The following is a 17951-nucleotide window of genomic DNA, read 5'->3' on the forward strand; positions in this document are numbered from 1 at the left end:
TTAAAAGTACTAAAATAGTTTTGATACATAGACTTTGATACATCAGATTGCTGTTCCTGGTGATTAAGAATGCCAAGAATTTACATTATCTAATAGGTCAGTAGACTATTACTGTGAAAAACTGTATTTCCCAAAGATGACTGCACCAATATCTCCCAGTTCTAATATTCTTCTTACAATGTGACTTTGACACTCCTCCCATGGAGAAGTGGACATCTATGTTCCTCCTCTCAAATCTGGATGGATTTTTGATTAATTGAAATAATACTAAGTGACTACTGATAACAAGTTTTTAAAATGTGATGCATTTCTCCCTGTTTCTCTTGAGACATTAGAATCCCACCATCATGCCATGAAGAAGACTGTACAGTCCAAAAAAAAAAGCCTGCACAGTCCAAGAAGAAGCCCACTTGGGGAAGGAGGTCTAGAGAACACAGCCCTGACTGAGCTTCTAGGAGAAGTCACTAGTAATTCTGTGAGTGAATTATCTTGAAAGTAGATTCCCCCAGCCCTCTAGTGAGGGCATCACCCCAGCTGATGCCACGTGGACAGAGATGAACTCTTAATTATTGAGATTCATGAACAAAATACATTATCGTTTTTATTTTAGGGCACTAAGTTTTGAGCAGTTTGTTATGAGGCAATAATGATCTACTTAAACTAATAGTATGAACTACAATAACTGAAATAGTAAGAACTTATGGGCTAACATTGTTAATAAAAGTTTTAAATGTAATATCTCAGTTAAGTCTCACAATAACCCCATGACACAGAGAATATTATTACTCCCAATTGATATGTAATGATATTCACGTGCACACACACACACGCACGCACGCGTGAAATAATTCATCCACAAATTAATCAACCCTGCTTGGACAAGTGGTGGAACTAGGCTAGTAACCAGGAGGTCTGGCTACAAAGTCAATGCCCTTAACCACAACACCAGGCAATCAGGAGAACATTCCACTTAGTTAAGATCTGACACTTATTCTTGAGGTACAACTGCGTCGGTATCTGCTGCCCTCAAGCCCTGCTCAACCACACTCTTCTCTTCCTAATGAAAAAGACTCACAACCAGATGGACTACTCCCTCCCCAAAACTGATCAGAGTTTATTGTCATAAAAGAATTTTCTCCAACCCCAGTAATTCTAAAGCTGGGATGGAAAATAGCTAACCTTCACCAAAGATTTTTCTTTTAAATAAAACTTTTATATTGAAAACAATACATATTTAGTATTAAAACAAACTAAAACAAACTGTAAAGCTCAGATAAGTATAAATGAAAAAAAACTCATAATGGTACTCTCAGAGATAACCACTGTTAACATTTTATTTCCTTCCTTTTTTTATTTTTCCATTTGTTTTTAATATCATTGAAATGTACAGTTTCATATCCTGATTTTCTCACAATTATATAATCAGTTTATTTCTGTGTCTTTCATAAAAACCTTTGAAATCATTTTTAAATGGTTACAAAAGGATCATCTGCATAGATATAGCATAATTCACATTTTATTTGATGGACATCTGGTTGACTCCATTTTCTTTCCTGTTATAAATAATTCTGCAATGAACATCTTTTTTTATAATTTCCTGAAGATAACCTCCTAGAGTAGAAATTACTTAATTAAAAATATATGGATTATTAAGGCTCTTGATACATATTTCCAGAAAGTTACTGTGCTACACTCCCAGTCACAGTTACACTTCACTCTACCCTACATTACTTATCATTTAAAACAGTACTTTGTAATGTAATAGGTTATGAATAGTATTTTTATTTTTCATTTTATTGATTACTTGTATAGGAGATTCAAAACGATCTTAAGAAAACATAATTGTTGATATAATAATTCTAAAACAATACATTAGGAGAGTAGAAACTACTTTTTATTTAGCACCAACTTTGTTCTTAGCATCTATTTAGGCCCTGTATAAAAACATTTAATCTGCATGACAACACTAAAAATTAAGAATTTTTTTTCTTCTGAACCACAGTTCAAGAAGCTGAAATTTAGACAGACTGACTTACTAGGTTAAGTTACAGAGGGTCCATGCTGGGAATCCAAATCTAGATCCAGATGCCAAAACTTATGCTTTTCTATAATTTTACAGTACCCATTGGGCTAATGGATGATTGTAGTAGATAGGTAATAAAAATTATAGATAATTCTAATTAATTATCTTTATTCCACTTTAACTAATGCATAGATGTCTATGGGAACAGAACTGTCTTCCAAATCATATTTTCTGAAAGACAATGAAATAATTGTTCTCATTTTTGACACATGGGTATGAGGTAAGGAAATTAATGAATTAAAAAATTACTGTTCATATACAGCAACAGTTCACAAATTTGGTTTCAGGACTCCTTTATATTCTTAAAAATTAAGTTCTTCAAAGAGCTTTTATTTATGTAAGTTATAGTTCTCAATGTGTAATTTGTTAGAAACTGAAACAAATATTTAAAAAACTTATGAATTCATTTTAAATAGTTTTTAAATAAACATTTTTATGTTTATTTTATGTTTATTTAAATAAACATTTATTTTTGGGAGAGAGACAGTGCACAAGCGGGGGAAGTGCAGAGAGAGAGAGAGAGAGAGAGAGAGAATCCAAAACAGGCTCCTGAGCTATCAGCACAGAGTCCAATGCAGGGCTCGAACTCACAAACTGTGAGATCATGACCTGAACAGAAGTCCGACGTTTAACTGACTGAGCCACCCAGGGACCCCCAAAAACTTATAAAAGCATTTAAAAATAACAATAACTCAATATACATCTACATTAAAAAGCATATTTTATGGGAGGGAAAGCTATTTTTTAAACAAACAAAAGACTTATTCAGAACAGTAGCATTGTGTTGCATCTCTGCAAATCACATTAATGTCTGACCTAAAAGACAACTGGGTTCCTAGTTTTGCTTGGCATTTTCAATTTGCTGTGATATCACAGGTCATGTAGTCTCTGTGAGACTCCACACATATGAAAGAATGAAAGTGAAAAGGAAAAATAACATCTTAATACCATTATAAAAACAGTTTCAATCTTACAGATCCTATGGAAGAGTCCCCACATCACTTTAAAAACTGCTAGTATACACTACATAAAAGGTTGATAACCGGTTAAAATTCAGTAAGATAAAGAATAATTTAAAATCTGTATACATTGCTGTAAAAAAAATGATTTTCTGAATTAGACACAAAAGGTACAAATTTTTAAGTTATTAAAACATTTTTTTTATTAAAACAAAGGTAAAAAGAAAAGCCATAGATTGGCAGAAGACACTGTCAACACAACTTTATTATTAGGAAAATATTTTTAAAACTGCTACAAATCAGTAAGAAAAATACAAGTAACTCAGGAGAATACAAGACAAAGAACATAAATCAGGTATTTCACAGAAGAGAAAACCCAAAGGGCCTATAAATATCTGAAAAGGTATACAACTGAGAACAGAAAAATGCCAAGGAATACAACAAAGAGCACCATTTCGTGCTCATTAGGTTGGTAACCACAAACAAAAGCCCCGACAATTAAGGACTCATATACTACTGATGAGAATGTAACAACCACTTTAGAAATACAGCAGACACTGTTGATTGCCTACATGCCATCCACTTTCCCTCTTGCTTCCTAACAGCATATTTTCTTCAGGTGTTTATTTCCTTTCAATAACATTTTTCAAGGGAAACCGGCCCTGTCCCCAGCCAACCATCATGCTCTTGTCTAGCTTTAAGTAAGTAATCAATTTAGGCATTAACATGTGATTCATTTTTAACCAATGAGTTAGGAGAGAAACCTGGGGGAGTAAGTTCCCAGGAAAAGTTTCCCTGACCTTCAAAAGAAACACAGAGAGAGAGGGCTCAAATAAATAAAATCAGAAATAAAAGAGGGGAAGTTACAACTGATACCAAAGAAATGCAAAGGATCACTAAGACTACTATAAACAATTAAGTTCTAACAAATTGGTCAACCTGGAAGAAATGGATAAATTCCTAGAAACAATCTTCCAAGACAGAATCTTGAAGAAAAAATCTGAGGAGACCAATTACTAGCAAGGATATTAATCAGTAATCAAAAACTTCCTAAAAATGGGATTCCAGAACTAGATAGCTTCACAGAATTCATTCAGTGAATTCTACCAAACCTCCAAAAAAGACTTAGTACCTATCATCCTTCATAAACTCTCCCAAAAAATCAAAGAGAGGAAACATGTCCAAACCTATTGTTAAAAGCTAGCATTACCTTGTTACCAAAACCAGACAAGGACACCATTAATAAAAAAAATTAAAAAAAAAAAAAATCAGGCCTTATATTCCTGATCAACATAGATGCAAGAATCCTCAACAAAATGTCAGCAAACCTAATTCAACAATACATTAAAAACAACACACACATGATCAGAGGGATTTATTTCAGGGATTAAAAGATATTTCAACATCTGAAAATCAATCAACATGATACACCACATTAACAAAATGAAGGATAAAAATCATATGGTCATCTCAATGCAGAAAAACCATAAAACAAAATGCAACATCCGTTTATATAATAAAAACTCTTAACAAAGTGGGCATAGACAAAATGTACTTCAACATAATAAAATCCATATATAACAAGCCCACAGCTAACATCATACTTAATGGTGAAAACCTGAAAGCTTTTCCTCTAAAATGGGGAGCAAGACAAGAATACCCACTATTGCCACTTTTACTCAACACAGTGTTGGAAGTCCTAGCTGGTGCAATTAGTCAAGATAAAAAAAAAATAAATAAAAGGCATCCAAATTGGAAAGGAAGAAGTAAGACAGTTAATATATATGAATAACATGATTTTGTGTGTATAAAACCCTAAGGACTCCACTAAAATAACATTAGAACTAATAAATAAATCCACTAAAGTTACAGCATACAAAATCAATATGCAAAAATTCATTGCATTCTTATACACTAGCAATAAACTATCACAAGAAGAAAACAATTAAGAAAACAATCCCACTTACAATTACATCAAAAAAACTATAAAATACTTAGAACTAAATTTAACCAAGGAAGTGAAAGACCTGTACACTGAAAACTATGAGACACTGACGAAAGAAAGTAAAGGAGAAACAAATAAATGGAAAGATATTTCATGCTCATGGATTGGAAGAATTAATACAGTTCAAATGTCCATATTATCCAAAGCAATCTATAGATCCAAAACAACCCCTATCAAAATTCAAATGGCATTTTTCACAGAAAGAACAAACAGTTCTAAAATTTGTATGGAACTACAAAAGATTCCAACTAGCCAAAGCAATCTTGAGAAAGAACAAAGCTGGAAATATCACACTCCCTGATTTCAAAGCTATCATGATCAAAATAGCATGGTATTGGCATAAAAACAGACATACAGATCAACAGAAAAGAATAGAGAAACCAAAAATAAACCCATGCAATTATGGTCAATTTATGACAAAGAAGGCAAAAACATACAATGGAGAAAAGACAGTCTCTTCATTACATGGTGTTGAGAAAACTAGACAGCCACATGCAAAAAACTGAGACTGGACCACTATATTATGCCATACACAAAAATTAAAATGGATTAAAGTCTGGACTGTAAGTCCAGAAACATAACTCCAAAGAGAAAACAACAGCAGTAAGCTCATTGACATCACTCATGGTGATATTTTTTTAGGGGTCTGACTTTAAAGGCAATGGCAAAAAAAAAAAAAAAAAAAAGCAAAGATAAACAAATGTGACTATATTGAACTCAAAGCTCTACACAGTAAAGGAAACTGTCAACAAAATAAAAAGGCAACCTACTGAATGGGAGAAGATATTTGCAAATCATATATCCAATAAGGGGTTAATATCCAAAATAATACACAAAGAACTCATACAGCTGAATAACAACAACAAACCCCAAACAATCCAATTAAAAATGGGGAGAAAATCTGAATAGACATTTTTCCAAAGACAAACAAGTGGCTCAACATCAGGTCATTGCAAATCAAAGCCACAATGAGAGATCATTTCATACCTGTCAGAATGGCTATTATCAAAAAGACAAGAAATTACAAATGTTGGCAAGAATGTGAAGAAAAAGGAACCCTCTTGCACTGTTGGTGGGAGTGTAAATTACTGCATCCACTATGGAAAATATTAAGGAAGCTCCTCAAAAAAGTAAAAATAGAACTACCTTATGACCCAACAATTCCACTTCTGTGTATTTATCCAAAAAATAAATAAATAAATAAAACACTAATTCATGTAGGCATATGCACTCCTGTGTTCACTGCAGCATTTCTCACAACAGCCAAGATATTGAAACAACCAAACTATCCATCAATGGATGAATGAATAACAAAGATGAAGTATATATACACAATAGAATATTATTCAGCCATAAAAGAATCTTGCCATTTGTGACATGGATGGACCTTGAAAATATTATGCTCAGTGAAATAAGTCAGACACATAAAGACAAATACTGGATGATGTCACTCATGTGTGTAATCTAAAAAACAAAACAAACAAACAAAACTCACAGATGCAGAGAACAAATTCATGGTTGCCAATGGGGAGGGGGCTTGGGAGACAGTGAAATGAGAGAAGGAAATCATGAGGTACAAACTTCCAGTCATAAAATACGTAAGTCATGGGGATATAATGTACAGCATGGTGACCATAGTCAATAATATTGTAGTATATATATACAACTTTATATGGTGAAAGGGGGAAACTAGACTTATTGTAGTGACCATTTTGCAGTGTATACAAATACTGAATCATGTTGTACACCCAAATATAATGTCATATGTCAATTATACATCAATTTTAAAAAGAAGAAGAAAAGAAATACAGAGATACAATGACTCTGGCCGTTATTTTGTCTGCATGTGATTTTGTAACCATGAGGAATGCAAGCCACTGAGTCAATGAATTAACCAAAACTAGAGCAGCCCTACCTCTAGACTTCTTGTCATGTGGAAAATTTCTTTATTTAAGCCACTTTGAACTTCCCTGTCTGCTATCTCCTGCTGAAAGCACTCTAACAAAGAGAATTTTGCAATATCTAGTATAGTTACCTATACCTATAGTCATCCCCTAAGACCCACAAATTCCTCTTCTGTGTATATAAGCCAGAGGACCTCATCCACGTAGAGTAGGACATATGTAACAGAATGTTCCCTGTAGTCTTATTTATACAGGGGTACAACCTACTCTAAAACAACAAGCTAAAAGAAGCCTAGCTCACTGTGGGGAGACCCATGACCACCCTGAAGTACCTATCTGGACTTTTACACAAGTGAGAAATCAACGTCTATATTGTTTAAGCCTCTCTTACTTTAAGTTTTTGATGACTCACAGCTGTTCCTAAGTTTAATTAAACAAAAATAAAAACACAGACTAAAAACATACCACCAAATTCATAACAGTGGATGCCTCTGGGAAAAGAAAGAGATAACTGGATAAGAGAGGAAACTAAGCATGCTTCAACTTTATTATTTTTTTACATTTTACTTTTAATTAAGAATCTAAAGCAATAATTAATTGAAATAAATTAAATGTTAACCTTTGTTAATTCTAGGTGATGCACACTCTATTGTGTTATTCTCTGTACTTCCCTGTGCTTAACTTCTCAAAATAAATGGATTACATAGACAAAAGTTTACCAAAAAAAGGGGGGGGGGGAAGGTGGGGAGGGAGGAAAGGAATGAAAAGAAATGTTCTCTGTCCAAAAAAGAAAGAAAATGGGCTCCTCCTGTGTTTACAAATTAAACACTATCAAGATCCAATTTATCTTCTATTAAATTAAAGATTGACATTACCCAATGTTGTGGAAGGTGCACGGACTGGGAGAACACATCCTTTCTGAAGGGCATTATTATAATTACAGCAAATTCATTAAAAGATTATCAGCTCTACGAACTATCAACTTTACCTCAAAGAAGTTATCTTAATAATTTTGATGAGCGCAAAGATTTAGTTAGAAGCATTTTCATCATAATTTCACTTATAGTCTTGAAAAGTTAAAAACCACACAAATGGCCAGCAAGACAGACTAGTTACATTGATTACTTCCTGTGCAAATGATGGAATACTATGTTACTATGTTCCCATTACAGCTGACGATATCTGTGTATATTTGATAATGCAGAAACAAGGTCACAAATTTCTTAAGTGAAAAGAAATTATAAATCAAATAAATTATAAAGCAATAAGTATTTTCCTAATTTTATTTTTTGCATATAGACATAAGTTCTAAACATCTGATTGGCTTAGTACCACCCAATGTTGATACTGGGAATTCACATTATCTTTATTTTCCTATTATCATTATTTTCTAACTTTCCACAACAAATGACTAAACAGTGTCATTTAATGGCTGTAAGTAAACTATAAAGTGAATCATAACAGTTGATTGCAACCAGTCTGATGGAAATGGACAGTATTGGTCAATTCATTTCTTATCATTACAAAATACGTAAGTGGTTCATAATAGCATTGTCTTCTGAGTCATTCTGTCTCCTCTCTTAAACAACCTTCATTCATTTTTAAATAAGTTATAAGCATCCCATGTGAGACATACTGAGGGAAAAAATACAATTGGGACATATTCTACCAAAATCAATCCTTGGGACTGATAGGACAATCAGTGGTTTTCCTTAACTGATGAGTAAAGAACTTTGTTTGTTTACCAGTGAAGGATATTGTTTATAAAGGACAAGTCAAAAGAAGAGATGAGGTTCAGAAGAGCCAAATGTAAATAGAAATGCATGATAGGATTCTGGCTCACTATATGGTAAATGACACATCCTAAACTGGTATAACTTTTTCGTAATATTTTCTTTCATTACATTCTGATACAAATTACAGGGGCACCTGGGTGCTCAGTTGGTTAAACATCCGACTCCTGATTTTGGCTCATGTCATGATCTCACAGTTCATGAGTTTGATCCCCGAATTCTTTCTCTCTCCCTATTTCTCTGCCCCTCCCCAACTCGCACCTTATCTCTCTCTCTCTCTCACTCTCTCTCTCTCAAAATAAAACAAACAAACCCAAATTACAATGAACTCTTAATACCATAGTATTTTTATTCCATGTCTAAAATCTATACATTTATTCTGGTTTCATATTTTGAATGACTCTGTTTCCTCTACATCTTTACAACGTCAGACTACAAGTTAATCTGGATACAAAGTAGAAGCCTTTGAAAGCTTCCCCATACTCCTAATGGCTATGTCGGTGATTTGACTGTGACATACGGCCTCATACACATATCCCTCTTTCATAGTCATGGCTTATTTGGACCATACTAGCTTTCTCAGCAAGTGTCAGCTTTCAACCTCCTAACGCAGATGATTTCCTTGCCACACAGAGAAGACCCTTCTTCAGTCAAGGGATTGCAATCCAAGATGCAGAATAATGGCTTGGGAGTCTCATAGACACTTCTGTAAACTTAGAACTGGCAGCTTTGGGAAAGCCTCAACTTTCTTCCCTGGGAAGGCCTAATAAGGGAAAGAGCAGAGTCAGGTCATATTTTTTAATACCCCAAATTAGTAACACCTCCATATTTGAAAACCCTTTCTCCTCTGCAATCAAATTTTATTATTCTAGTCTATGCTAAGCTTTCTACCGTGCTTTTCATACTATCACCATTATTGGAATAATAAATAGTCTCATTATATTGACAGTATTATTTTGCTCAAATCTCTGAACTCTTCTTCCTCACTGGCCTCTATAATTTAGCAATCTCCTCATTCTTCCCCAAAATTAAATACAAGGATGGATGAGGGCAACATGCATTCCCAATATTCTTAGAAAATTTCCTCTGTTATCCTTGCTTGCGCTTACCACTAAAGTCACTAGTAAAGAGTTCAAAATCTACTTTCTATGGCTCTCTTCCCCTCAAATTAGCATATTATTCCTATCTCAATGACTCTGATTTTCTCCTTAATATCTCTTCAAAAACTTTCCTTGCTTAGCTGCTATCAGTCTCATTTCAATATGGCTTTTTAGCCCAGAGTGCATTAGCTAAATTGTTCCTGACCTTCTCATCCACAGACTAAGAACAGGTTTCTTTGCCATTTCTTTGGGATTGCTTTGAAATCTATATCTAGCTGTCATGAGATGGCTTGGGTCCACCTTAATCTATATGTGAGTGGACACAGCAACTTGAGGAGGTTGGTTATAAAGTCTTTGGGAAACAGATAATAAGTCAAAATGACCAGACTGAGAACACATATCTTACCATCCAATAAACATTTGTTGAAAAGTAGTGGGAAGACACAAGGCAAATTAGACATCCAACTTGAGGGGCCTCCTTATATTGCCTGTTCTACCTTCTCATTCTCACCCCTTTCATTCTGAGTGTCTACTGAATAGCAAAAGCTTACTTAGACAACCTCACCACTCATTCCTCCTCACCAGCTAATGCAGACACTTAGTTGGAAATAAAACCAATCTAAACAAAATAAAGAGGATGCTAGTAAGTTGGATCAACTGCATTAAACGCTACAACCCTTCTGAGCCTGAACAGCATCTGCTTCTCTTAGAACCAGAGATACGACCTTAACACCATCTTCAGAGTGCCCCAAACAAGCTTTTGGACTGGCACCTGCTATGCAATTAGTAGATACCGGCTGTATTAGAATGGAGATGGTATATTGTTTTGTTAGTCAAGAAGACAGGATATAAATATGATTTAAAATTTCCTATAAACTTTTTTTTGTTCATTCGAGTCAGGATATAAATATAAAAATTCCTTATAATTGCTTAACACTTATAATAATTTATTTCTACATTTCTAATATTTTTATTTTCTATCAGTAAGCTATTCCTATTTCCTGTTAGAAAACTATTCTGGAAGCACATAAGATGAAAGATATTTTCTCTAACCACTTCCAAATATAAGACAGAAAGATTTGCTTGCAAGGAGCAAATAACAACAGTGACAAAAACAATGACAATGATAATGCTGATAATTTACAGTGTATAAGATATCGGTAAAACTTTTAAATTGTACATAAAGTAAAACTCAAGCAAATGTTTTAAAAAGATATAATTCTGCTTTAAAAAAAAGCTTAGCTATTGAAAAACCAATGTTAACCTTGCATTTTTGGTATCAAATCTGCCATTTATATTTTACTTGTCCTTTCTTTCCTCTTTAGTCAGCCAACAAGCTTTGCTCTTTGTCAGTAAGATATGATCTGATAAGCTTATTTCTGACTTGCCCTGGGGGAAAAGTGGAGGACAGAATTACATGTGGACACTTCAGAGTGACAAGTCTGTTCCCTGGGCTACTGAAGAAAACAAAGAGGGGCTGCATGGGAAACAAGTCAAATAGTTCTATATCGCCTCTATGTAAACATGACAATTAAACAACTACCAAAAAGCTTCTCAACTTCTTCCTTAATAAAAATTATTAACTTTAAAAAGTAATGCTTTTTAAATAATATTTTTAAATTCTACCATTGTTTTAAAAACAACTTATTAAGAATAAAAACTCACTAAAGTATAAGTAATTCTTGGGAATATTTTTACACTTTTAATAAACCTAGAAAGCATCTGTAAATTTGTAGTTCTAACATATTTCAAATGTCAAACAAAAAGAATGAAAACTTAACTACTTAAAGAATTAAATTCCCCAAATTTAAAGTTAATCACTTAAAGTATGAAGGAAGTGAATCAGAGGAAACTATAGACATAGTTTAATCTTTGTCATGAATCATGCTTTGAAATTTAAATAGATTTATATTTTAGAGAAACTGTCCAAGTGGTAAACACGTGATTCAATTATAACTTATTATTATTTGGAATAGATGATATTGTAAAATATTCCCTTAGTCCAAACCTAGTCAAATGAGAATATTCTATCCTTTAAAAAATCTTAAAAATAATCGACTCATACTAGTTTTCAAATGAAAAGAAATACTAATCATGGTAAATCTGTTTCTCCTAGATGATGCCAATGAAGTACAATTTCCATAGTCATTTATAAAACAGACATAATATAAATTTTTTTTATTCTACTTTAACCATGTTTTTTCAACATTAAACGTGTTTATGTACCTAAGTAATCTGGACTGCAAGGAAAAAGCAATTCTTAAAAAAGATAATCTCAAACAGAAGGAGAACTACAGTGCTGGTTTCCAGAAATAAGAAAAATCTGACAACAATTTCAGGAAATCTTCCTTTCATATAGTCTCTTTGTGTACCTAAAATTAGCACCAATACTCCAGAAATAGTGAAATAATAAGATGGTTTGTAAGTGATGACAGCTTTGGTCAGGACTGACAGCAATAGCTAGCTATATAAAAGAGAATCACAAGGCTCCAGGGCAATGCACTTGTACGATATCCAGTAAATACACATCTCAATAATTAGACATACATTGATCTGCTCTTATTAACTGTTAGTCATTCATCCAAAGCTATGTTTTAGTTTAATAATTTCCAAGGATAAGGAATTTGTCCTTTGGTTGTAATTAAGTCTCCAAACCAGACTTAGATACTGTTATCTCAAGGTCTGAGCATCCAGGACAGTAGGCAGAATCATTTCACAAATTGTTTCATTCCCAAAGATAAATTGTTAAAATGTACAGTTCAATTTAACATTAATGGATTGTGCCTTTTGAATAGATCCTGGCCCCACTCATCACCAGGAAGATAAAAAAGCAACTATCCACAGGTTTTAGCTCTGTCTCGGTAAGTGCTTTCTCAGATTTAGTAATGAACTCTTACATGCACCACTTCATTGAAGTTTGTAATAGCTAAACGAGGGTCCCATATCTCCATCCTCATAAATGAGAGAACTGAGGCTCGAAGAACTTAAGTTCTTTTCCCAGGGCCACACACTTAAGTATCAGAGGGAGAATTCACTCACTCTGCTTAATCCAAGTCTCTGCTTTTTCCAAGGTCCATTTTAAAAATCTCTTTTATATTTTAAAACAAAGAAAGAAAGATGACAGGACATTGGAGAGTAGGAAGGGATAAAGGGCACAGCCTATATCAGTGGGAGTTGGACACTGCATCAGCTGTATGGGCATACATGAAAGCACTGAAGATGGAAAAAAGTAGGGATCCCCAGGCTTTCAGTTTTGCCAGCTGCCTCATGCCATCACTTTTGGCTAAGTACTAACCTGTTCTGAACCACAATTCTTTTTTCCTTTCCTGAGAGGCCAAAGGGGTGATTTTTTCTCAGGTGGTGGTAGTTACTATTGTTTTAGATCACCTTTCTCCCAATCCCTGAAGTATATCAGTCTAATTCGGGGTAGAGGGAAAGTAGCTTGTTCCAGAAAGCGGGCAGATGAGCAGGCAGGGAGGGAAATAACCAGTCTGATTTTGCTTTGATTTCCGTTTCAAGTCCTGTAATGACAGATCTCACTCCAGTGCAGTATGTTTTGGAAATATACTTAAAAGGGATATGTGATTGTTTTTACGTACATTTTAAATGTTGACTAATAAAAGGCAAATATCAGAAGAAGAGTTTAATATAGCACTTTTAAACCTTTTAGTATACTAAGGCATCTGTGACCTGCTAAAATCTAATTATTTCCCCAACACCCTTTGGAATTGTTCAGAAAGATGTAGTAGTTTCTAACTGGTGCATTAGGCATCTGGCCTGACTTCACAGAAGTAGAGATAGCTGAATGTGCACTCTCTCTATATATTTTATTAATATCCCATAGGCTCATGTTAAGATTTAGTACTGATATGCCCTGACATGTATCACTACCTGTTGACAGGGAAAATAAATAAAATTAAAAAAAAAAAAAACTGGGCTAGACTTGAGAGGGTCTACAAATAGAAAATCTTTAAAAGATGTTTTGGCAATTTAAACAGAAACTCTGGTTTAAAAAAGAAAAGAAGAGAAGAGAAGAGAAAAAACAGCTTCAAGTTTATAAATTTATAAACCATGCCCAAGTTTCAGCATGCCAAATCCTTTGAAAATGAGCTAACCTCTAGAATCCACTCCTTCCTTCTCAAACTAACAGTGCCCAACCTTCCCCTGGGCCATACCCTCTCCTCCATTCTTAACCATATATTTGAGTAGGGGGCTTAATTACGCTCACTGACATATCCCCCCACCTTTCCGTAATAGGTTCAGAAATGAGAGAAACTGAATCACAGGGTTATGTGCAGGAGCTTCTGGAAGTGGCCTCTCTTCCCTTAAACACTGTAATATGGGAATGTGATATGTGGAACTGTTAGAGCCTAAGGGAAAAGCCTGGAGCTGCCAAGGGTCCACTACATATAGCCTGAGGAGTCTGCCAACACTGAACAAGGCCAAACACTATGAGCCAGAGAGAAACTCTAACTTTGTTGACATATTTTAAGCCACTGTATCAAGCTTTACCTAAAGCCAGACCATACATTTGAACTTCTCAGTTATATGAACCAAAGATTCGAATTGTTGATTAGACAATGAGGCTTGGATTTTAAGTCACCTGCAACCAAAAAATTCCCAAGTATATTATAATAGCCCAAGGCATTTAATATACCAAAAGCCTGAGTTGGGTTTTTTGCTTGTTTTTTTACCCAAATTTGAAGACTTAATTCCCATGAAAAATGTTGAGAAGAAAAATCATCCAGAAATGTTTCTTTCTAAGACTTAAAACGAATTTAATACATGCTAAGATTAAATCACAAATAGCACAGTTGGAAGTGGTTTGGTGGATCATCTAGTCCTACCAGCTTCTTTTATAGGGATGTTCAATGAATCTGTATAGAGTGAATGAATGAATGAAGAAGGAGTGAATGAGGTATGTTAAGTCTAGATAGGTTAGAATTCCTGAATTAAACTGTTCCCTGGAATAATATGTATTAGAGTCACTTTCAGCTGGGAGTTTATACTAAAAGAGATTTGATTTGTTGTTATTGTTGTTTTCATTTGCATACACAAGTAAATGGCAGAGCCTGGGAAACCTGATTCCAAATCCAATCTCCCCTAATCTCCCCCAAAGAACATCTCATATCCTCTCACAAAAACAGAAAAACACAAAGTCCTTTGATACGACCAGTTTAGAGTTTTACAACTAGGATATGCTACTGGAGTTCATTTTTAATCCAGCTGTTTACAATCTGGAATGTATTTTCTCATGTACACTGTTGGATTCACGCACTAGCCCACAAAACAAATGAAACACAACCTAAAACTCTACTATAACTCAATTAAATTCTAAACCCTGGGAACATTAAGGGTATGAAATGCATGAGGACAACAGAAAAAAAAAAAAAATCAACACGAAAATCTCCTATTTGCTTACCTCTTCCCCCATTTCCTTGCTACAGAACCACTTCAAAGGGAAATTTAGAAGAGTGTGAAAAAGCTATCATGGCTGTCTCCTATTTGCACACTCCTACTTGTGTATCTCCCTTTGTGCACTCTTCTACTTCTTAATGTGCCTTTTTTCCAGGTATTCAGATGCCCTCATCTGAATAATGGCAGCTACCATTCACTGTGTACTTACTATGAGTCAGGCACTGAGCTAATAAACTCAGAAAGATTTAGCAATTTGTCTACTGTCATGTAGCAAAGCCAAGATGGAGTCCGGGTATGCTAGACTCTGAAGCCCATGACCTTTAAACATTAGATTACACTAATTCTTCCTCTCTGAGCTGAGTCCTCTCTGCTGTAAGAATCAGTTCCTCCTTTCCTATCACAGCCTAAAGGGCATCAGGCTGAAAACTGCCTGTCTTCCTTCTCCTCCAACCAGCACAGTCATCCTTTTATTACAGCTAATCTCCTTTAAGTAACAAAGAAGGAAAACAATCTATAGTTACTCAGGGTAACTCTTAATCTTTCCAGAGGCAGTACTTACTATTATTATTCACCTCCACTGGCAGAATTCAGCCAGCTGATAAAAGTAGGAATTTAAAAAAAAAGAAACAAAGGAAGAAAGAAAGAAAGAAAGAAAGAAAGAAAGAAAGAAAGAAAGAAAGAAAGAAAGAAAGAAAGAAAGAAAGAAAGAAGAGCAAAACATGGAAGCAACAAAAGAGTATACATTTTTGGACAGGGTAGGATGATAGAGACTATCTTAAGAGTTTACCTCCAAAGTCAGTACGTTTAGTAGATCATATATACAATATATCTACTCTATTAGATTATATTTTTCACAATCTCTTGCCTTCTTCTATGTTTTAATCCACATTAAAAAAAAAAAGAAAGAAACAGTACATAATTGGCATTCAATTATTTCCTGCTGCCTTTATTCACCATGCGATAAAACCAAAGCCCAGAGCACATAATACGAAGTCATATCACCAATGGCAGCTTAGGGAATGGAAACCTCAGAACTCCTAACTCCCAGGCAACTATGCCACCTTGTAGGTACTTATAACCAAAATTGCCCATTTATCTTTCTTTTCTGTTTAAGGTCTGCCTGAATGGAGACAAAACTGATTAAATATGGATATGAATATACAGTAATCTGGCCAAAGCAAAAACTCCTTTTTAAATATAAACAACTGCCATCTGAAAAGAGCCTCTAGAAAGACTTATTTCATAAAATAATCTAATCCATGTATTTGTTTTGCAGTAATAGAAGAAAATTCACCATTTAGTGAGAGATTATTCCCACCTTCCTTTCCTCCAAAAATTCAGCAGTTGCATCTCAGTTTAAGTTGTGTTACCTAACATTTTTAAGAAACTGTCTTTTTAACAGACATTAGAGTTCTAAAACTCCTGGATTTAATGGGTCTGCCCTCAGTGGCCAGCAAAAGTACAACCACAGAACAATAAGGGTCAATATACCTCTAATAGAGGTTTCACCATCTACTTTGATATCACCCATTCTCGGAGGGGAACTCAGAAGGTCAAACTGTTATCAGAGAAGCATAAGAATAGATAAACTAAATGAAGCTAATGAAGAGACTATAATCAAATACTCCTGGGAAAGACAATCAGCTGGCCTCCTTCAGAAACAGACATTCATAGGAACTTTTTAAAAAGCACAAAAGACAACATTGTAAGCCTTTAAGAATAAAGCATATAATATTAGTTTAAGGAAATTGCCTTCCAGGTAAATCTAAAAGCAAAATATTCCCCAGCAACAATAAAAAGTGAAATGAACTTAGTGGAAAACTATGGCCCCAAAGCAATTGTTGACCAAACAGAAGAAATCAGTCTATGAAAATCATAATTGAATATGAATGTCTATAATTCTGCTAATTAGACATACACATTCAATTGTCCAGTGTTTATTCGTGTACCAAAATTAAAATAAAATCATTTTAATATAAGCAAAACCACCCTGAAAGGTTTTTCTTAAGATGTTTACATTTTAGTCCATATTTAGAGCAGCAAAAATATATCAGAAAGGAAAAGACTCTATTTAATTTTTCTAAAACTTTTCATTTTAGGGAGGGCTCCCTAATTATGAAAAACCTAATATCTACTAGGTTCAAAGGAGATGGACAAATAGTGGAAGTATGTGAAAAATAGTTTCATTTCTTAAAACATATACAGAACAATAAATTACTCATTACCTCTAGAAAAAAGGACTAGTTACTTTCAAAGTTCTTTACCATTTGGCATGCCTGTTCCCCTTCCCTTAAATAAATCAGTTATTCATTTGAACCTGCCTTCTACTCATTTGTCAAATAAATATTCACAGTTAGAGTTAAGAGCCTTCAAAATTCCAATGCTATTGGAACTAATCAATAATGAAAATAATATGATTTTTGGTTAATATTTTAATACACATAGTTCAAAAGTTAAAAAAACCTAAGTGTTTCTACTATGATCTTATAAGTATCCTTCTAACATGCTCGTATTTTTTTTAATAAGCTTGCTACCACTACCTTGCTGTGTTAAACTTTAGAAAACGTTGAGATTCCAAAGGCCGGCCTACAAACCAAATGGCATCCCCGCTTTGGCAGGCTGAGCGCCTCATTTTGGCTTCTCTCACTCCCTCTAGCGTTCGCAAAGCTCATCTGTCTGATTATCCAGT

At 34.3% G+C, this 17951-nt stretch overlaps 1 protein-coding gene across 1 annotated transcript in view; it reads right to left on the minus strand.

Moving 5' to 3' along the window:
* Positions 1 to 17951, minus strand: part of MACROD2 (mono-ADP ribosylhydrolase 2) — a 2059774-nt gene that overhangs the window by 1656011 nt on the left and 385812 nt on the right. The gene's annotated exons all lie outside the window — the stretch shown is intronic.

This window comes from Neofelis nebulosa, chromosome 9 (assembly GCF_028018385.1).
Source record: "Neofelis nebulosa isolate mNeoNeb1 chromosome 9, mNeoNeb1.pri, whole genome shotgun sequence".
Taxonomy (NCBI): Eukaryota; Metazoa; Chordata; class Mammalia; order Carnivora; family Felidae; genus Neofelis; species Neofelis nebulosa.